The 22522-nt window shown below is 45.4% G+C and overlaps 1 long non-coding RNA gene across 1 annotated transcript; it reads right to left on the bottom strand.

Annotated features, from left to right (window-relative positions):
* Positions 1-15320: 15320 nt before the first annotated feature.
* LOC135392997 (uncharacterized) lies at positions 15321-16733 on the bottom strand. The gene is made up of 3 exons (XR_010422364.1): positions 16400-16733; positions 16093-16230; positions 15321-15413 (listed from the first exon to the last, which is right to left on the bottom strand). It is a non-coding gene; the product is annotated as an uncharacterized LOC135392997 (long non-coding RNA).
* Between the last annotated feature and the right edge of the window lie 5789 nt (positions 16734-22522).

Raw genomic sequence — 22522 nt, 5'->3', positions numbered from 1 at the left:
TTCGTGACGCAGTTCAGGTGTCTGGCAGGGGTTCATGTAGGCCGATCATGTTTGGGGTTGGATTCGTTCATTCTAGGTTTGAGGTTCATTTTAGGTTCATTCATTTCACTCGTTGATTTTAGGTTCATTTTAGTTTTTTTAGTTCGTTTTTTTCTCTTTTCCATTATATTGCATATTAGCCTAATTTTTCTGTTTTTTCCTCTTCCTCTTTTTCCTTTGCCCCGTTGGGCTTTTGGGAGTGGTGAACGGGAGGAAGTGTCCTGATTTTTTTCTTTATTATTCTTTTCTTTCATTTCTATTTTTTTAAGTGTAACCAAGAGTGGCTTTCGTTGTAGTGTGTGTGTTTGTGGTGTTCATTTTGCTTTTGTATTAGTTTTTGTATATAGGTTGTAATGGGGTGGCTGGTGGCTATCATCCTTTCATGAAGCTTGTGCAGGTGTATGGAGCATGCAGAGGGGAAGTTGACTTGCCTCGCGGATGCTTGCCTGGCCTTTGTAGATCAAAAGACATGGAATCCCTGGAGGAGTCTATGTTGGAAGAAGTTTGAGCTGGCACTCGCCGGGGACGTGTGCCCAGTCTTTGTATTTTGTGTTTTTGGTTTTGCATCTATTTGTGTAATAAATGCTGTTGGTTTGTTGGGCCCGCTGTCTCGGCTGTAGTTTCGCTAGGCATCTATATCTTAATCACTGTTTGTTTGTTTTTTTCGTTCTCCTGGCTCGGGGGTGGGGTGGGGGTTGCTGTCACTCTTTATCTTTTCTTATCTGTGGTCCATTGCTTTACCCTTTCAGCTTTTCTTATTTTATTTTATTTTTCTTCTCCTAGGCTGCCCCCCCTGCGATACCTTGTGTGATGCGGAGGGGGTAGTCTTTCTTGTTTTTTTTTCTATTTTTCTTTATTTTCTTATCCTTAATGCCATCCTCCCAGGCCGCAGTCTAGCACCTATTGCCCACGGCGTCGTATGCGAGTACCACTCAGCTGTTTCAAGAGAGCATGACGTCCTTATGCAATAGATCCCAGCTCACGTAGGCATTCCCGGAAATGAAGCTGCCGATGCTTTGCCTCACTCACGACACACCTGACAACGAGAAAGACCCCTGTATACTTCACGGCGTTGGACGCCAAGAGAATGCTTCGTAACCTACGTCACGATGCCTGCAGACGTACATGGGTGGTTGATGCGGAATCCAGCTTGTAGCCAGAGTCGACCCCAATTTATGCTTCTGTCTTCCGAGTCGCCGTGGGCCATTGAATTATTGGTGCACCGCCTCCGACTAGACGTCCCTTTCAGCCGTGCCCTGTTGTTCGAGATGGGGAAGGTAAACTCGCCTAACTGCATCCCATGTGATGAAGTGGAGAATACTGAACATATATAAATTAACTGCACCAGATACAATGTTCAATGTAATGACCTCAGAGCCGCCTTGGAAAGACAGGACCACCGTCCTCTAGACTTAGTGAAGCTCCTCGGAGAATGGCCGAGAGATCTCAGACCGGGGGCGACAGCTGCTTTAATGACGTTTCTTGTGGACACTGCAGCGCCTCTGTTTGTTTTGTTTTCTAACTGTTTGTTTTCTTTTTTATCGTCAAGTGTTTTGGAGTAGCCGGCTATATTTTGAAGGAACCACCACCTCCATATTTTTGTTGTTATTCCAACCAACCAACCAACCAACCAATTGTTTAGTGACTTTCACACGATGGTGACGCAATTGTTAAAAATAAGATATGCAAAGTTTCCACATGCCACAGCAATTAAGAATAATTGCTGCCCTGTGATTGAGCAACTTAGTAACCCAAATATGTGTTTTATGTCGGTTTAAATTATGTGCTATGTTATCTGTATCAGAAACAGGCCACTCCGAAGCTGTGGGATGCAGCATGTGTAGTTCCTTCATGACTCAATGCGGCCCGTGGACAGGCGAATGAGTTCATCACCCCCGTGTTAGAGTGTGACCATCCCGGTTCTTTCCTTTGTCTTCAAGATTTTGTGCTGCAGCGTCTACACCCTGCAGCCTACAAACTGACTGCTTGATGTTTCTGTTGCTGGTTTTTAGGAGGGCATTGGGAACGGTGTCCTTGTGAATAAATCAGTCCTGGAGCGTCTCCGCAACGACCTCCGGACAGACGCCTGCAAGTGTGCACGAAACCTCACTCGTGCATTATTTGACACCGAAGAACTTAGAAATAGGCGTCTCAAAGGAATGTAGTCAATTGTCAAGAAAGGAGCGCCGGTGAAACCTGGGCTGGATCGCAAACGGTTGGATGCAATTCTCAGTACGTACACATGTTTGATTTGTTGATTAGTCTGTAATCTCTACCAATGTATTCTTGATTCTGGTAAATGTGAAGTTCGGTTTTCATTCTTCTGTTTTCCCTTTCAGACAACACATCCAGCAAGTATGGCACATCGTCCGGTGTCATTAAAAAAGTATCCTTCAATGTTGCTGGAGTTACGAAGCTAAGTATTGTACATATGTTTTTGCAATCCAGGGCTGTGCAATAAAATTATCTGTATGTCTACTTGATGGTTTGATTTACCAGACATCACAGCCGCTTCTATATATAGAAGCTGCTTTATAAGAATCCTGTACAGATTCTGCACTGCCGTTGCATAGAAACTGTGTAGAAAATAAAAGGTGGTTTTATATACAGGGTGGGTGCTCTAAAAGGTCAGTCACGTCTTCGTACATGACGTGATACCTTCTTAATCGATACCTCGTCGACGCACAGACTTCTGCTGCCTCAGAGTAAAACATTTATGCCACAAAAACCTGCGAAAAAATTGCGGTTACCAAGCACTGTGTAACAAAATAAATACGACGCGCAAACTTTCGCCTCAATACATCGGTATACTCTTTCATAGCGTAAAAGCGCTAAAAATAAGACACACACACACACACAGCATCGAGCGCTCGATGTTGTGTGTGTCTTGTGTTCGTCCAGTTTTTAGCGCTTTTACGTTATGAAAGCGTATCACCAACCAGCCCAATGTTAGCGCTGCGCAGGTATGAATAGACAGGGGCCACAGCAAGAGTCGAACAAGGAAGGACTTTATTCGTGAATAGAAAAGGGAAAAAGTAAAGGAAAAACGTGTTACGCGAGACACGCAGTGTGCGCAAGATGAAAGTGAACAAACACGTGAGCATACGTCAGACGAACACGAAAACGAAACTAGACAAATATATCTAACACCCTCCCTCAATGTGTCGTCGCAAAAACCCTTGTCGATGGTATCGGAGTCTGACGTTTATGAAGACCCAAACTCTCACAATGCCGGCGTGTCCTGTTCCCATTCAGAGCCTTGGTCATGATGTCCGCGTACTTTTCCGATGTTCTGATGTACTGGAGTTTCAAGTGTCCGGTCTCGATCTTCTCACGGAGAAAGAAGTGACGCAACTGTATATGCTTGTTGCGTTCGTATACCACTTGATTATTTCCGACCGCAATTGCACCCTGATTGTCAACGAAGAGGGTATGTGGCTCACCGATGAATTCACTCGCTCCCACTTCCTTCGTAAAATGTTGCAACCACAAGACATCTTTAGTTGCGTGGCACATTGCGATATACTCCGCTTCGACTGTTGACAGTGCGGTTGACGTCTGCTTTTTGCTACTCCAGGATAGCGCTGCACCAGCTAGCGTAAAAACGTAGCCACTGAAAGAACATCTGTCAACACAATCAGTCGCCCAGTCTGCGTCGCAGAAGGCTTGAATTTGCTTCCCAGTCTTTGAAAACGTCAATGCAACGTCTTTCGTGGCATAGCGTAGCATAGCGTAGCATGTGCTTCAATCCGCTCCAATACTGTTCGGTAGGCTTCACATATATGATGCTGCGAATGCCAAGTCTGGTCTCGTCTCTCCAGCTAAATAAAGTAGCCCTCCAATCGCTTGACGGTACAGATGAGACAATGCATTCGCTGCCTCGTCGTCATCACACGCTTTCTTGTACTTCATTCCTGGATCTAGTGGTGACGAAGCTCCCCTCGCATCTTTCATGCCAAAGGTTTCCACGAGCTCCTCAGCATACTTTGTTTGGTCCAGGATCAGGCTTCTGTCTTCATTTCTTCTGATTCTCATAGATAGTATGTGGCTCGCTTCACCAAGGTCTTTACTTCGAATGCACTTCTGCTTAAAGTCCTCAATTTTCCTTTCCGTCTTCGCTAGGATGAATATGTCGTCCACATACACACCTATAATGAGGTCTTCACAAAAGTAAACGCAGGGATCTGCTTTTGACCTTGCCATGCCTTCGTTCTTTAGGAGTTCGTCCAATGTTACGTTCCACTCCCTCCCTGATTGACGTAGTCCATAAAGACTTTTCTTTAACAGGCAAACGTTGTCCTGGTCTTCTTTACACAAGATAGTGGGTTGCTCCATATATATGGTTTCCTTTAGAATTCAGTTCAGGTATGCTGCTGTAATGTCAACGTGATGTATTTTCCAATCTCTCTCAATTGCAACCGCAAGAAGTGTCCGTATTGACTTCATCTTTATGACTGGTGAATAAGTTTCGTTGAAATCAATTCCTTGGACTTGAGAATAGCCACAAGCGACAAGTCGTGCTTTGTACCGTTGTAGATTCCTGTTCTCGTCATATTTCTTTCGAAATATCCACTTCCATTTGACAACTCCTTGATCGCGCGGTCTTGGGACAATTTCCCACGTACCGTTCCTCTCTAGATTTCCCAGTTCTTCATCTATGGCCTCCTGCCAATAATTGCTATCAGGCATCGACAGTGCTTCTTCCAGAGTGATAGGATCGGGGATAGCGTCGGCTTGTTTCACCGTGTAACAGTATTTTGGCCGTGGTTTGTTCGCTAGTCGTTGAGATCGTCTTGGTAGCTGTTCTACTTCGTCCTCCACTTGACCTGATTCATCGACGTGCTCTTCGTCTGTTTGCACATTGGCATGTCATATGGTCTGTAGCTCCGCTGTCAATGTACCAAACAGCATGACTCCCAGATCTTGTATCTGACACCGATAATGATGCGTGAGTCACCCTTTTCGCTTGTCGTCGTCCTGTTGATTTCCGCGGTGTGGCGTCGTGATCAACCTCTTCACAGTGTTTGGCGATGTGTCCCAGATTCCCGCAGGCGAAGCATCTCACACGTCGTCTTCCAACATGGTATCTTACTTTTTGAAAACTCTTCATTCCACGGCCTCGAGAGGACGATTTCCCTTCAGACATGTTGGACATCATCTCAGCTTCCCGTTTGGTGAGCAACGCTCTTGCTGTACCATCACTCTCCGTCGTCTGCCCTTCATCTCGACGTTTCTTGCGTTTTTCTTCGACTAAGAGTCTTGCCTTTACTCCCTTAGTGGTGAGTGTGGCTTCGTCCTGCTCCAACTTGAGGATGGGGGCTTCGTAAGATTCCGGCAGTCCCATCAGCATGACAAGCGCAACCTCTTTATCAGTGAATCCGTATCCACCGTTAGTCAACTTGCGATGTAGGTCCATCAAGCGGCTCAGGTACTCCTTCATCGGTTCGTCGTCTTCTGGACATGCACAAAATCTCGCAGGAGTTGTAGGACGTGCAGCAATCCGTATTTCGTGTGAATTTCCCGAAGGATTTCCCACGCTTCCTTCGCGGTTGTGCAAACGGCAATGTCGTCCAGATAACTGCCCTCTACCACAAGCAACAGGAAAGTGAGGGCCTTGTTATTGTGTTTCCTCTTCTCGTCTGTCATTTCTGAGCCGGAGTATCCAGGATCCACTGCTTCCCAGCAACTCTTTTGTACGAGCGCAGCTTTCGTCCTAATCGACCACTCATGGTACTTCTCTGAATTCAGTTTCGTGATCTTGAATTCGTCGCTGAAAGCCATGACTGCTGAATCGTCTCTGGCTTGACTGTCGCCCCGTCTCGGTATGCGTCGCTCAGAATCGCTTTGCCGTCCCAGGCACTACTTCTGTGTTCCTGGCGTCTGGCTTCGCTAACGTCGCTTGGGGCGCTATCTTCACTTGCATCCTGAACTGTCGTCTTTATTTGCGGCCTGAACTGTCATCTTCTCTTGCGTCCTGAACTGTCGTCTTCACTTGCGTCCTGGGCCCATAACCTGTTAGCGCTGCGCAGGTATGAGTAGACAGAGGCCACAGCAAGAGTCGAACAAGGAACGACTTTACTCGTGAATAGAAAAGGGAAAAAGTAAAGGAAAAACGTGTTACGCGAGACACGCAGTGTGCGCAAGATGAAAGTGAACAAACACGTGAGCATACGTCAGACGAACACGAAAACGAAACTAGACAACACATTGTGAAAATATATCTAACACCCAAAGGGATGTTTTAATGAACCACCGGTATTGCGCATAGGAAATGCATGGAGACGAAAGTTTGCGTGGTCGTATTTAGATTTTTACGCCGTGTACGGCAACGACGATGTTTTCGTACGTTTCTCTGGCACAAATTGTTTACTGTATGGTAGCGCAAGTAGATATAGTAGGTATAGGTATAGCGAAAATGTGACTGGCCTTTTATAGCACTCACCCTGTATATTTCCAATAGAAACCCCCATCTACTTTTCTGAATACATCTTCTATAGAAAACAGTCACCAAATATATATCGAAAACGGGCTCGGACCAGATAAAGGCTGTATAGAATTCCTATACGGTTCTAACCTACCCTGTCTACAGTTTTGTACACAATTTCGTGTGACTCAGAATCTTACCACTGACTGGCTCAGGCAAGACGCAGACCACGACGCAAGCCACATTATGAACGCACAATAGGAACAATCCGGGGTAGTTGGTATAGGTTCATGAGGACCAATAGCAGCAAGAAAACAAGGACAGGATAGAAGGAGACAGGACAACTGTCTCCTTCTTCCCTGTCCTTGTCTTCTTGCTGCTATTCCCCTCCATGGACATTATGAACGGTTTGCTAAAGGTCACCCTATTCCACAATAAAGCGAATCGAACGACCGCAGAAATTCCAGAAGAATGGCGACTATCTGCGAGAAACAACACGGACGTTTGCACTCTTTGTGCGATGAAAGGAAATTTTGATATGATGTCAGTTGGACCCTACCATCTCATCACCATAGTTTGCGATTGTACCTTTCTTTCCTTTTCCCGGTTTTTCCTGCGTATTTGAGCAGAGGTTACTCAACACCTACAAGATAAGGAGAAGGCCTGCACCCAACGTCACACAGGAAGGCCTGCTGTTACAATAGACGACCCTCTGTTTACAAACATGTGACGTCATGAGAATGCCGGTTCGAAGTTATAATTTACCAGGTGGGCAAGTAGCGGGGAAAACGCGTCAGCTGATAGGCTGATAAAGTTGATAGTGCCACCACCATGCTTGGCGCGGCGGCGCTACGTAATCAATGACGTAGGGGCGCGGGTCGTCTATATGGGTGCTGCTATGAAGTAAATGAAAGAGTGAGCAAGAAGGATAGCTCGAAAGAGATCGCAAAGTTAGACAGGTCTCCATAGGTGACGTAAGCGCGCAGGCCTGATGTTATCTAGGAGGTGTTTGTTTACTAACCGGTTTGTGTCGAAGGACACTCGGCTAGGCCACCTCTAGATGTTGTGAAATAATGCACTCTTCCGCTTTCTGTTTGTTTATTTATTCATTGTTATTTTATTTATTTATATATGTATTTTATTTTATTTTTGAGAGGAGGGATGTTGTTAAGGGGGTGCAACACCCTCCTGTCCCAATGGCATTCCCCATGCATTTTTCAAACCGCATAGCTCCGCAAGGAATTGCTCAATTTACATAACATACTCGTAAGCCCTAAGCGAAAGATTTCAATAGAACTAGTACCAAATGGTGCCAGAAATTTTTTCGTTTATTCTTGGAAATTATTAGAAATCTTCCCGCAGACGTCAAAAAATTGCGTTTCGCGCTTCTTTCAATTTCGTTGGGCGGTCACAAAATAAATGGACCTGAGGTGAGAATTTTAATTCCATTAAGCACTAGAAAAAATGTACCTAAAATCGATTGGTAGTTAGCCGATGGTGACCCGCAGGGATTTTGGCTGTGCGCGGTGGTGTCATCTGTTTGCATGCCACAGAAATCTGCGCAAGTGAGAAAAATGGGATAAGTTGTCACAATCTGTCTTTTGGAATGTGATAATAAATGGAGCGTTGACCGCGCAGCTCTTTGCTTGTTATCTCGGAATCCTTCGCTCTGTGGTTGTGCTGTGCCTCGGTTTTTCGCAATGGGTAGCAGGAAAACCGCTGTCTACAGAAAATGAAAGAGACGCAAAAAACGAGAGATAGCTCAAGCGGCAGTGCTCAAGACCTGTCTCCAGGTGCGTCCGTAAACGGACTTTGTGTTGTTGAAGGGTGCCACCCTAGCGGCGGCAGGAAGTTGGCAATTACCCCACAAGGGCATGCCCGTGGAGCGTTTCACCATGCAAATTCTTATCGCAGTTCGCGGCTGGAAGATAACGGGATTGACACAGAGCGACAACAGTTGGCTTCTGCAGTTTCTTTTCTCTTCTTGGTTCTCGTCTTCCTTTTATTTTGTCTGGGGATGACTGACGGGCGCTGACGGGCATAAAAGCGTACGATATTTATGTAGAAACAAGAGAGGGAAGAATGAGCCAAAGGACACTTCATTAATATTTATTTAGTATCGCGTGAAGCCCCCGTTCGCGGAGGTCACAGCGGACATTCGATCTGGCAGCGATTGATGGAGCCGGCCCACGAGGTGTACTACGTCTTCCTTGAGGGATGTCCATTCCATGTTTATCGCCTCCCATAAGGCGTCGTTGGACCGAATTGGCACCCGCTTTTTGCTCATTCGGAATTTCATCATACCCCATATATTCTCAATCACGTTCAAATCCAGGCTGCACGCGGGCCACTCAAGCTGCATGATACCAAGATCGTCTAGTCTGCGCTGGACAGTGGACGACATGTGAACCGGGCTTCTGTCTTGCTGCAGAATAAAGCAACCGTCAGGGAAAGGATCGCCAAGGACGTATGTTAGCAGGTGACCTTCAATTACTCTAAAGTATGCTGCTCCGTTGATGCGGCCGTGTTGGCGGACAAGAGGACCCAAGCCCTGGTGCGAAAGGGCGCCCCACACGCTCACGGAGTGCCGTCCACTGGAGACCACGCTGTGAACGTACTGGGGTAGATATCTGGAAAGGAAAAAAAATGAATAGGGCCGTCTCGAAGCAGGCGCGGACTCTCAAGGTATTTCCTGCGGTTAGTAGGACGCCAAACCCGCATCATCTGGGACCATTTCGTACTAAGCGTCAGCTCATCAGTAAACAGCACGTGGCTCCACTGCGCGGGGTCACACTCCGTGCATAACACCCGGTGCATAAGGCAAAGTCCAGTCTTGCCTCCCAGTGTTCCGGCTTCAGCGCGGGCTTCTGAACCGCGACTCCGGAACGGAGACCCCCGAGGCACGCCAAGCTTCGTCGGATGGTTGTATTCTACGCTTGCAGGCTCAGCTTCTTTAGATCGACAGCCGTCAGAAACGGGTCGACGACGTTTGCAGCAATTATGGCCTTGTCCTCATCCGAGTTCGTTGCCCGCGGCCGTCCAGACCTTGACGCATCTTCAAGTTGTCCTTCATCACGGAAGCGCTGAATGATACGGTTCACCGAAGACAAGCAGCATCCCACCTCTCGAGCAATCGTTCGCAGAGAATGCCCTGCAAGCGACATGGATACGATCTGTCGCCTCCGCTCCAGACTAATCTTGTCGCCGGTTATCTTGAACTAGTGCTGAGGTGAAGAAGGCTTTGTATTTTCATAGAGTTGCAGTGATGATGGGGTGAGGGAGACCCCAAGCATCATACAGCCGAAGACGGCGTGGTCGGATGTTGCTGAATACTCTAGAAAAAATTATAACTGTAACTTAAGATTTTCACATTTTCATAAGTGCAGCAGCATCGCGCCCGACGCCCGTTTGTTTTGAATAACTGTTATACTAGACTCCTACCAGAAATATACCAGCTGTACCAGGTGCTGACATAAAGTTTACTGTACATATCAGGAGTTGGTATCACAATACATCCTTGTAATACTGGCTGACAACACAAAGTATAACTAATATTAGCACACACGTGGATATATCGGCATGTACACACCGATAAAAAACCCTATTGTGTGCTTAAAAGAGGCATGCCATGTCGGATGTCATATCAGCAAGAGTTGTGCTGGTACTGTGGTACATGGCATAATGGCACTGAAGAAGCTGCTTCTTATATCGATGGTGATACAATTAACTGGCACCTGCATTAAATGGGTTGGGACGCCTTCATAGACGAGGTTCGTTACACCATGGACGCATTGCACTGCACGATGATCCCGTAGGCACGCGGCGTTAGGTTCTCCTGATATCGACTTAGGAAGCCTGGCGCCAGTGCGTCTGGAAACGCTTCCCGCAGTATAGTACCGTAACTCGCTCACCCTACGTCCGATTTACTGATAATTTTGAGTGCCCATGATTCGTTCCCTGCGCCTTTCAAATTGCCACTACCCGTCTGTTTCCAGGGGTTACGGCGTTATTTTCGAAATTACTGAGGCGGTGACCTTTCTCTCTCTGTTTAGGTTCGAATACCGCGGCAGATGTGAACTTCCCTTTCAGAACGTTCCTGTACTCGACACGCTGAACTTGTAGAATCTTGCAGCACCTTTCTACCCCTCTCGGTTCTCGAGTTAGGGACCGCATGGCAACAACAGCTGCTGATACATGGGGCCGTTGGCATTTTTGTGTATCTCGGTTGTTTTTTGGCGTAGGCACGTGCAGAGGCGTCGCAGGGGTAGCGACACTCGGTGCTGGAGCTCCGTGCGTCCCCCCCCCCCCCCATTCTGTGTATTCTATCGGTAACCACTGCGGAAAAGTCTCTCCAGCTTCTGGTCAGAGACCCTTTAAACAACGTCAACTTCGACGTGCGGGTCAAACCGCCACCGCTGCAGTGCGATCGGCACCGGATATAGTTGGGCAACCCGCTGCTCCGTCGTTTCGAGACTAGGCAAAAACTACTGGATTACTACTACCTGCTGGATTGAAAAACTACTACCTACTGAATTGGCAAGCGGCTAGATGTACACAAAAGGCCAACGGATGGTGCTGTTAGGGTTGGCTGTTTAGTTTACTAAATTATTGAGACCGCATTATTCTGAGTTGAATTGTCGTTCGCTGTGCTTCGTTATACTTAAAGGTCAGCTACGCCGATTTCCCGATGTGTTGAAACGGTTGTGATATTCAGAACGAGCACATCCAACTGCCCCCGAAACGCACCTTCGTTTCTCAATTTTGTCTTCCTATTACGAAAATTAATTCATCAAAGAAACCAAAACAAGCCATGGGCGCAGCCATTTTTGTGACGTAGATGGGATAAACCTGCTCCATCTACGTAGATAGAGAATCGTGCGTCTGATTGGATGAAAGCTGAGGCTTTCTCTGACTTCCCTGGCGTCTGCTCCCGTTTGTGAGGAAATCCAGTTATGGCCGCCGGCTACGATGAGCGTTTCGTCCGACGTAATCCCGATAACTATTGAACGATGGAAACAACAACCGCGAACTCACCTCAACATCATTTTCGGCGTGAAATTGTGATTATGTGCTCGAGAACTTTGCAGTTCAACCGTTCGGCAGCCATTCACGTCAACCAGTTTGCTGCTTTTACTACAAGTGCAGGAATGGGAGCGATTGAGCAACAACGTGAGACTTGGTGATCGTTTGAGCATATACCTGCAGAGGACTGGTCTTCAAATAAAGAGGGCCGTATTTCTGCCCATGCACATCGTGCGATTGCCAGGCTTGTTACACGAGATACATATATTGTGCAGCATCATAGCGCGACTGCAATGAACGACGTACGAATGTATCGTGACCACTCGAACTGCATTCGTTGACCCATTCGCCGGTTATATGAAAGTGTTCATTAGAGTTGCCCCGCACAAAAAGTGTTGGGTGTAGTTTTGTAGTGTGTTGTTTATCTCGTAGAGCGCATCGCGGCATGTAGGTCGAGAGCCCTTATACGTATTTTTTGCATGTTTACTTGAGTGTGCGCATTGTTCTATACCACACAGGCCATATTTCATTCATAATAGTTTCGCAAATAAACACGTACGGGTAGATCTCATATTGCTTTTGAGTTAGGCATAGTGTCTTCAGATCAGGGTATGTGTACCCTGTTTGCTGGGCCCAACAGATGTTAATAAGGGTAGTGCAACATTTCCCACTTCTTGAGCCATGCTAACATTGCTAGAATAAGGAACATTACACTGTGCTGTGTATTCCACACTCAGTTGTCTCGTGACGTAAACCCCCAATTATTATATTGGGTACTCCACATGTTCAACCAGTCAGCACTTCCCATATCCTATTTTTTTTAAACATGTGCTTAAAATTGCACGACTGCCACTCAAGTAACTTTGCCACCAAATTAGTCAGTGACAAAAGGTATATGTATTTTATCACAAATTTAATAACCTTAGTGGAAATGGTTGATGTTGTCCTCTGCCTTGTGCGGTGCACTTCATAGCAAAATACACAATAGTCCAAATGTTTTCCTTGTCCCCAAATGCCCTGTCAAAGCTGAAAGACTCTTATCAAAATGGGGAAGCGGGCTTGCTTGTCCAGAGAAACAAATATGAAACTGCAGTGCTCAACGTAAATAACTGCATGCTCAGCAACTAAGGCTGGTGATGCCGAAGACCTAATATTTCTAGGTTACAAGGAGAAAAGACCACTGTAGCGTATTAATGTTGTTTCAAAAGTATAACACCACAAAATTTGTGAGAGTCAGTTGGTGTATTTAGTTATGTTGGTCACCTCCTGCACCAATGTTTAATAAAATTCAAATGCGTTGCTACCAATCAGGACCTAAGCCTGACCTATGATCTAATAATAATAATAGTATCTATCTATGACCTATATGGACCTTCACCACTAGTTTGGTCTAGGTTTCACACGTGGCTTCTAGTGAAATTCGAATCTGCTCTGTAGAGCTGATAGGAGACTTGCAGAGTAGAGAATTTTTTATTTATATTTTCCAAAGAACATATAAAAAACAATGTGCTGTACCAACTGTATTCAAAGAAATACAAATATACTTTGTTTTAGCTATGTGCATATTAGCAGATTATAGGTGACCGATGACACACAATGGGCGTCAAGGGTGAGAACACAAGAATACTACCACTGCAGGCACTGTCCTGAAATTCGAAGTCACCATTTGTCAGAAAGCAATGACCACGCACAGCCTAAGGATCATGTTGAGCTCCTTCCATTATTCTTTTTATTGACAGCATGTTGGCTGCCATCCAGTCCAAGAAAGTGACCCTTATCGTTGAAAGAACGGCTAAACAGCAAGCTAGCTGGTGATAGTGTCCATGATGGCGAGACCTGAAGAGGAGATACAAGAAGGGACATAAACAAGCTATGTTGAGACATTGTGTATGTCCCTTCCTATCCCTCGTCTGAGGGTTTTTCGCTATGGACCTTCATGATATTTCCTTCGGCAAACTTTACATATTTTTATGTAGAATTGTGGAGGTACAGCCAGGCGCTGTTAGCAAATCACACAGTACTTTTCTTGAATCAAGAATCCATAGAAGGTACACAGTCATCTTCAGCATTGCACACATCTATGGGACATGTTAATCACTTTGGAATGTCACAGACATGTCATGGAGGCCGGCACATGATTAGTGGTGCTGAACAGACAACTATTTGTCATAGTTTAGGCATAAAAAGCAGTTTTGTCACCTGCATGTTGAGACAGATGTATCTCTACATACTTTGCCATGACACAAATATATGAAGCGACAAATGTACCCTCTACTTTATTATGGTTATTAGTCAACACTGCCGAGAACGTGGGAACACAGTCTTATACCACCTACACTCTTCAAAATGACCTTCACACACGACACATTGTAGGTCAACGAGACTCCAGAATGATGTCCTCTCCCTCCCCATTGGCTGAAAACATTTTTCTACTATTTTGCATAAGGGGAAGTTAGTACAAGAAACGCACAGATTCCTTTTTTGAGCAAATCAGTATTCAGAGCGTTACCATACTGTGGTAGGCCTGCAGTGCATTACGTGGTGCAGCACACACTGTAAAAAATTTCACCGTAGAACATGTCCCCCGTTCTAATGACAGTCTTCTCCAGTTTTTCAAACTGCCATTTCCCATAGTGCTTTATGGTATGACACAGTATTTCTAAATCTTTACTGTAGTTTACTGGTTGTAGCAGAAAAAAGACACCACTGTTTCCGATCACAGGACGCAAGCCATAAGTGCTATACGGAAACAGTACGTGCTGCTCTCTAGCAGTTGTTAGTGTTTGGACATGGTATGGTGCATGCAGGGTGAATTCCATGGTTAAAATATCCAAACGTGAACAACTGTTAGATTACATGATGTAGAATGCTCTGTAGTACAGTAAAACCTCCAAAGTCGGACACCTCCCTACCTCGGACAACTCATCATGATTTCCTTGCACGGGCAGGCTCCCATTGAAACTACATGGGGACGAAATTCTCTATGTCGGACACCTCCCTATCTTGGAAGTAGGATAGGGTTTTCCCTGCAAAGTCGGACCCTGGCCAAATTACCTCAATATTGGCCCATCTTTGCACCAAAAAGACCCAAAATGAGCCAGTGGCCTTGACTTTTGCCCCTTTTTTCCCCTATACTGGTCTCAGCATTTTGTTGCTTTAGTTTTTAGAGTCCAAAAACAAGTGCTGTCAGTCTACATTGTAATTCTTTATGTGAGCACTTGTCTTCAGTTTGTCTAGAGCCTTTGAACGAGCACTGCACCAAAACTATGAGAAGTATGCTGACGCTTCAGAGACAAGTCCTTGCTGCTCGAAAGGCTCCAGAGGTAATGCCATTGAGTAGAATCTGAACGGAATTGAATATACTAAAATCAGTAATAATTATCAGTGAGTGGGTAGAGGTACCACTACCAGGCATCACCACCAGGTACCACTAAGGACCTTAAATTGAAGAAGGGGGACATTTCTCACAGCTGCGATCTCTTCCATTTTTTGTTGCTGTCGTATTCTGTAACTCGGACACCTCTATAAGTAGGAGACGCTTCGGCTGCACCGCGGCTGTCCAACATAGGAAGGTTTCACTGTATTTATGTTCCGTGTCATGTGACCACAAACAATATATGCTTTTGCTCATGCTGCACAGCACAGGCGAATTGAGCTGCATGTGAGGATAATAACATGAAACCCGAGGCGCGGAGGAAAAGCCATGACTTTACAATCCCTGTGTCAGTTGTTTCATGTTGTAATTGCGTACCAGCTGGCCTGTACCTGAGAATAGGTTTGATGCATTGTACACGCAGCATACACATGCAGTATGTGGTGTGTCGTAATGCTCCATGTGGATTGTTTCGGTACAATCTTGCATACTTCAATCTTGCAATCTTCGGTACTATGCATACCAAGGGGTAGGGCATCTGCATGACAGGTTTACCTGGAAGTAAGAATGTAAATGTTAGCTGAAGTCATTGAATAATTAACATTATCAATATACTGCTGCAGATCATACCAACAATAGCACACAAGATGCTCCGATATGTTATGCAGGAATGTCTCTGTACTCACAATATTAGTACAGCAACTACAGAAAGGCATAAAACAGTTTTTGTATACATGATACCACTTGAATGCAACACAAGCTTCTGCTGCACTGCCAGAACACCACGGCGGACAGATTTACCTTACTTCACTTGAGAAAAAGTATGTACTGTTGCACATATGATGCTGTTTGAATGTCTCGAAAAACATAATTTATGACCGAAAGACATCAACTGGAAGATTTCGATTTACCTTAGTCAAAACTGAGAAAAAGTATGTGCTGTTGCACACATGAAACTGCTTGAACTGCCCTTGAGCGCTCTGGAGGAACACCTTATTGGTGACCAAAATACAACAGCTGAGCCAACATTGAATTTATACCTTACTCAAAATACACAAGATGTGCTGCCGTGCATACGATACGATGATACTGCTTAAATGTACTCTGAAAGCGCTGGCACCTCAGGCATGGTTGCTCTAAGCTAGCGAGCAACAGCAAGGGTATACGAACACAAGAAGTCGAGCACAAGTGATGGAATGCACTTGATTAATCAGAAAATGAAATGTCTCAGTACCAGGTGTCACTGTTCCGTCAACAAAAACATATGAACTTTGAAGGGCGTCTGGTTGGCACTGGTGAAAGCCTTCAGCTTGAAACCCAGACGGTGATAGTTGAGAAGTGGAGTGCAAGCTTTTCGGTGGTGCCAGAATGCCTGCGAAATCATTTAAAAAATAAGGCAATTCCAAATCTGTACTGAGAATACACCCGCTGCGGAGTAATCTCTAAAGGATGAAGCAGTAACTGACAGATAGCGTATTTTTCTCTTCTACGCGATGCAATTTACACCGCATGACAGACTTGTCTAACATTACGCGTCTTACCTTTATCTGCTGCCTAGTCCTGCCCCTGCAATCTCCTGCTGCAGATAAGGTTGGCACAGCATCCCGGACGAGACATCTTCAGCTTCTTGTGAAACAAGTTGCGCATTGCTTCCGTAACATTCGTATGAGCCAGATGAACAGATCAAATCACTGCTTTCGAAGGTGGCACCCAGTCGGAGTTGTAACCGATTGTTGCAGTCAATATATTTCTTTTTCGCCTTTCGGAAAATTGTGGTTTGAAACATTGGAACTGCATACTGAAGTGTTCTTGCAGACGGGAGCAAAACGCTCACGCATTCTCGGCACGCAGCACAAAACACGAATGACACCAGGAAGTCTGTGCTGGCCTACCAAATGCTTTGCAGTCGAAGGAAGCAAAACTCGCATTCCTCCTGGGTTTAGTGAAGTCCAGAAATATACTGGCTCCCTAATAGCGAACTGTTTATCACTTCCCTAATGTGAATCTGCGCAGCAGACGGCTCGGCAGAAGAAACTGGCCGGCTTGCCGGAAGAAACCAAGCCAAAAGTCATGCCAAGCCGGAGCGCGTTCAGACCACGAATGTGTCGTCGACACAGGGTTTGCGGGCCACAAGACGGGATGTCAGTGAAACTAAAAATTCACTTTTTCGGAAAACCACGAGGAGTTTGGGATAACTATTTTGCATACATAATCAGTGTTCCCTTATGAACACATCGTGTGAGTACCATTCCATTCTGTAACACTCGAAAATCGGCGTAGCTGAGCTTTAAGGCCCCAGGTTTTTTGCTGGTTCCAAATGAAAATTCTGCGCCACTGATATTCCGCGGCAAGGAGTCAACGGCTCCTTGGAATGGGGAACACTTCATCTTCTTGGATAATGTGGGAGCGAAAATGTTTTATAAAATTACAAATTCAAAGCACTGTTGCGGCTCAACGTTACACACATGGTATCTTGTATTTTCCTCTGAGAAAGAATGCCGTCTGTCACATGCAATCATTTTATTTGACCGAAAGATCTTTCAGCATCTATAGAATTTACAGGGACGCCATTGGGAGTTTATAGGAAGGCGTATGCAATACATCATGCTTTTTGTATTAAAAGTTTGGAATTTTTAGCCCATAGCTTTAGTGTAAGTTTTCTGGCATTAACTCTCACAGGAGGCACATGTAATTCTCCTGTGGGCCCCTACTCATGATAGCTTGTCAGGTGATACATTATTATCTTGATAATTATCTTATCTGGGATAATTGTCTTGGTTTAAAAATCTGATATCAGGCAGTGGCATGTTACAGAGATAGGCTGCAATTGTTTCTGAACATCCATATGTCGCTTGTGAAACAAACAAATTGGCGTCCTGCCTCAGCTTTGTCATTAACACCTTTTAGCTTCTTTGCTGGAGTGTGTTTGTCTCACCTCTGGAAGTTACATGTTTAGGGCACCCTTTTTGTTCCTGGCTGGAGGCATTATTTAAGAGCCCTTGCCGTTAAAAAGTTCCCGGCAACCTCCCAGACATCAAAACCCCCGAGTGCCACCACTAAACTGCGCACAGGAGCGAGAGTGCCCCTTCCTCTGGTGAAGTATGTACAATAAACTTGGGCTAGCGTTATCTTAAAGGGATACTTCGGAAATATCGGCGAAAAAATTGCTGCACATCGTAGTTGGTGCATAACATCCACAGTATACCTGCCATCAACTTTGTTTCTTTCCCATGTGACGAATTATGCCTCAAATAAGCGAGCAATCAAACCGAAACACGAACGTGTTGCGGGGTCGCAGAATTGTTCCCCTCCGAAGGGAAACGCGTTACGTCACCCTGCATGGGGCGGGCAAGCAGTATACCACGCAGTCGTAGCCGCTGTGTTACATTCCCGAAACCAAACAATGGACCAAAAGTCGGGATCAGATTACTCAGGCACTCATGGAATGGAACAGTGGTCACATGCTTTCCTGAGACTCAGGAAACTAAGGAAACAGCGCAGGAATGATATGACTAATGCACGGTGACGTTGGCCGACCAGAGAAAGAAAAAAGTACTTCCATCGACGCTCGGTGGGAGCCAGACTTTTTCAAATTTCAAAAGTCGTTTTTATGATTCCACCTTCGTTTTCAAGTGAGATATTTCATAACTGTGTAAATGATTGTGGGAATGCCGCAAGCTTGAAATCCATTTCGTTGCGAAGTCTATTTTAAGCTGTGCTACAATCTGTCTGTGTTGGTGCTGTACCACCGGCAAATTTATTTACAAAGGGGCTTCACCACATGAAGGCAGCTGTGAGGTGAAGCCTACTTTCGGGAGGTATCGTTCATATTCGGCGAACTGAATTGTGAATTTTATTGCCACGCACTCGCATATTCGGAAACCCCAATATTGTGTATTCGATCCGCGAATCGAATGCTGATTGGTATTCGATTGTGATTCGAATGTGATTGTGATTGGTATTCGATTATCCGTTCGAATATCCGCGCACCCCTAAAAATAAGGGATTCCGTGAAATTCCTTGCCAAACGTAGCATTCCGCTACGAATTCCAGATTTCGCGGAATCGCGAAACTCCGGGGGCCATACTTGTATTGTGGTATCAGATTGAAATTGGGATGAAAACAAATAATTATATGTAGTGAATAAATAGTGCGTTGTTTGCTCTTTACTGTCTCCGTCGGAAAGAAGACGAGAAACCGAGATGGGGAAAACTAAGGACAAAAACCACAGCATCTTAATATCAGAAAGGCAAGTTGGTCTCGTAAAACACCCTTTAATAAGCGTTAGGCATCGCGCTGGTATAGAGTGTATGTGACATATTAAAGTGGTCGTAACACTGTGAAGTTATAAATAACGTGACACACAGTACAAGCCGTACCCGTTACAGCGACTCGCATATGTTGCAGCCGTTTACTTTTCATGATCACCAATTGCAATTGTCATGTAAATTAACATTTTACTCGTGTAAATACCCCATTGCTTTTTTTGCGGTTCATGAAAATCCTAGCTCGATAAGTTGACGCTTTACAAGATTGTGTCACATTGAAATCACAGACACATGTCACATGAGAATGGATGGTGAACAAGAGATATACAAATTTAACAAGCAGCTTTCTTTTCTGTTCTCCTGTCCTGGAATAGCTTGTCCCGACATTGTCGTGTCTCACATCTCCGAATTTTAATCAATCAATCAAACAGAATGAACGATGAAAGTTAAGACGCAAGAGATAAGCAAAGAAAAAGTACTCAACATATATTGCATATTGTAACGTTCAATAAGTATCCTATTGAGCTCCTCTTGTGTCAGCTCGCACTGTTAAAGCTCAGCTACGCCGATTTTCGAGTGTTACAGAATGGAATGGTACTCACACGATGTGTTCATAAGGGAACACTGATTATGTATGCAAAATAGTTATCCCAAACTCCTCGCGGTTTTCCGAAAAAGTGAATTTTTAGTTTCACTGACATCCCGTCTTGTGGCCCGCAAACCCTGTGTCGACGACACATTCGTGGTCTGCCCGCGCTCCGGCTTTGCATGACTTTTGGCTTGGTTTCTTCCGCCAAGCCGGCCAGTTTCTTCTGCCGAGCCGTCTGCTGCGCAGATTCACATTGGGGAAGTGATAAACAGTTCGCTATTAGGAAACCAGTATATTTCTGGACCTCACTAAACCCACGAGGAACGTGAGTTTCGCTTCCTTCGACTGCAAAGCATTTGCTAGGCCAGTACAGACTTCCTGGTGTGGTTCGTGTTCTGTGCTGCGTGCCGAGAATGCGTGAGCGTTTTGCTCCCGTCTGCAAGAACACTTCAGCATGCAGTGCCAGTGTTTCAAACCACAATTTTCCGAAAGGCGAAAGAGAAATCTATTGACTGCAACAATCGGTTACAACTTCGACTGTGTGCCACCTTCGAAAGCAGCGATTTGATCAGTTCATCTGGCTCATACGAATGTTACGGAAGCAATGCGCAACTTCTTTCACAAGAAGCCGAAGATGTCTCGTCCGGGATGCTGTGCCAACCTTATCTGCAGCAGGAGATTGCAGGGGCAGGACTGGGCAGCAGATAAAGGTAAGACGCGTAATGTTAGACAAGTCAGCCATGCGGTGCAAATTGCATCACGTAGAAGAGAAAAATACGCTATCTGTCAGTTACTGCTTCATCCTTTAGAGATTACGCCCCAGCGGGTGTATTCTCAGTACAGATTTGGAATTGCCTTATTTGTTAAATAATTTCGCAGGCATTCTGGCACCACCGAAAAGCTTGCACTCCTCGTCTCAACTATCAACGTCTGGGGTTCAAGCTGAAGGCTGTCACCAGTGCCAACCAGACGCCCCTTCAAAGTTCATCTGTTTTTGTTGACGGAACAGTGACACCTGGTACTGAAACATTTCATTTTCCGATTAATCAAGTGCATTCCATCACTTGTGCTCGACTTCTTGTGTTCGTATACCCTTGCTGTTGCTCGCTAGCTTATAGCAACCATGCCTGAGGCAGGCTCCAACAGCTCCCCATAGAGCCCATAGTTTGAGATAATTCACACAACACTGGGCACACGACCAATGAGAGTGCAACGTTGTAGAAATTATGCAATGCCAGTCGGCCAATCAGGAGCCTTAACTTTGGCTGACCTTTCGACCGGTTCTGGCTACCATCGACTTCCACCGGATTTCACGCCTACCGCCGTTACCCGATATTCAAAATAACTGAAGCTTCTTTTGGCTAAAAGAAATATTTATTTGACACAAAGCATTGATTCAAAGACCTGATACATGGGTGCACTGTGAATATAAAGTCCACTCCGTTGCTGACGCACTGTAACTAAGTTCGAACTTGAAGCAAAACGAACACAGCTCTCGAAATCCGACGGGGCCCGCGCTTGTCTTCACTCTCCAACCGCTCCTACTCACGAAGCATTCCAGTTCCGGAGTTGATAGACTGTTCGTGGGATAATAGTCGTGCCTAGGAACAGCACAACACACGTTGAATCACATCGACGCTCGAGTAAACCAGCGAACACTTCTACAAACTGTTCTGCCGATTGACATCACTGAAACACGGAACACAAGAGGACGCCTTGCCGGCCGATTTTATGATGAGCATCTTCTTTCGTTGTTTGCAAAGCGGAAAAGGCGCTTGTGTGGCACGTAATCGTAATCCTGTCTTTGTTGTCAGGCCTCAGAATCCGACGGCGCCCGAACGCGTTCTTCACGCTCCAACCGCACCAGCCCACGAAGCATTCCAGTTCCGTAGTTGATAGACTGTACGTGGGATAACAGTCGTGTCCAGGAACAGCACAACACGCGTAGAATCACGAACTGTTCTGCCGATTGACATCACCGAAACACGGAACACAAGAAGACTGACGCCGTGCCGACTGATGCGAGCTATTTCGAAACTATGCCGAAACGGCCGCCGGGACGCTGCACACACATGCGCGCGTACAAAATGCGATTTCAAAACGTTGTCGACCAATCGGAGCGCGCGCACAGTCTGAGCCAATGAGCTTGCAACATTGTAGATTGGCGCAGTGGTACATACTCTACAGCCGCATCCTCGGTTACCTGAGGAGGACTGCCTGAGGTGCCAGCGCTTTCAGAGTACATTTAAGCAGTATCATCGTATCATATGCACGGCAGCACATCTTGTGTATTTTGAGTAAGGTATAAATTCAGTGTTGGCTCAGCTGTTGTATTTTGGTCACAAATAAGGTGTTCTTCCAGAGCGCTCAAGGGCAGTTCAAGCAGTTTCATGCGTGCAACAGCACATACTTTTTCTCAGTTTTGACTAAGGTAAATCGAAATCTTCCAGTTGATGTCTTTCGGTCATAAATTATGTTTTTCAAGACATTCAAACAGCATCATGTGTGCAACAGTACATACTTTTTCTCAGGTGAAGTAAGGTAAATCTGTCTGCCGTGGTGTGCTGGCAGTGCAGCAGAAGCATTTGTTGAATTCAAGTGGTATCATGTATACAAAAACTTGTTTTATGCCTTTCTGTAGCTGCTGTACTAATATTGTGAGTACAGAGACATTCCTGCAGAACATATCACAGCATCTTGTGTGCTATTGTTTGTATCATCTGCAGCAGTATATTGATAGTGTTAATTATTGAATGACTTCAGCTAACATTTACGTTCTTACTTCCAGGTAAACCTGTCACGCAGAT

This window comes from Ornithodoros turicata, chromosome 4 (assembly GCF_037126465.1).
Source record: "Ornithodoros turicata isolate Travis chromosome 4, ASM3712646v1, whole genome shotgun sequence".
Lineage (NCBI taxonomy): Eukaryota > Metazoa > Arthropoda > Arachnida > Ixodida > Argasidae > Ornithodoros > Ornithodoros turicata.
This window is presented reverse-complemented; position numbering and strand designations above follow the sequence as displayed.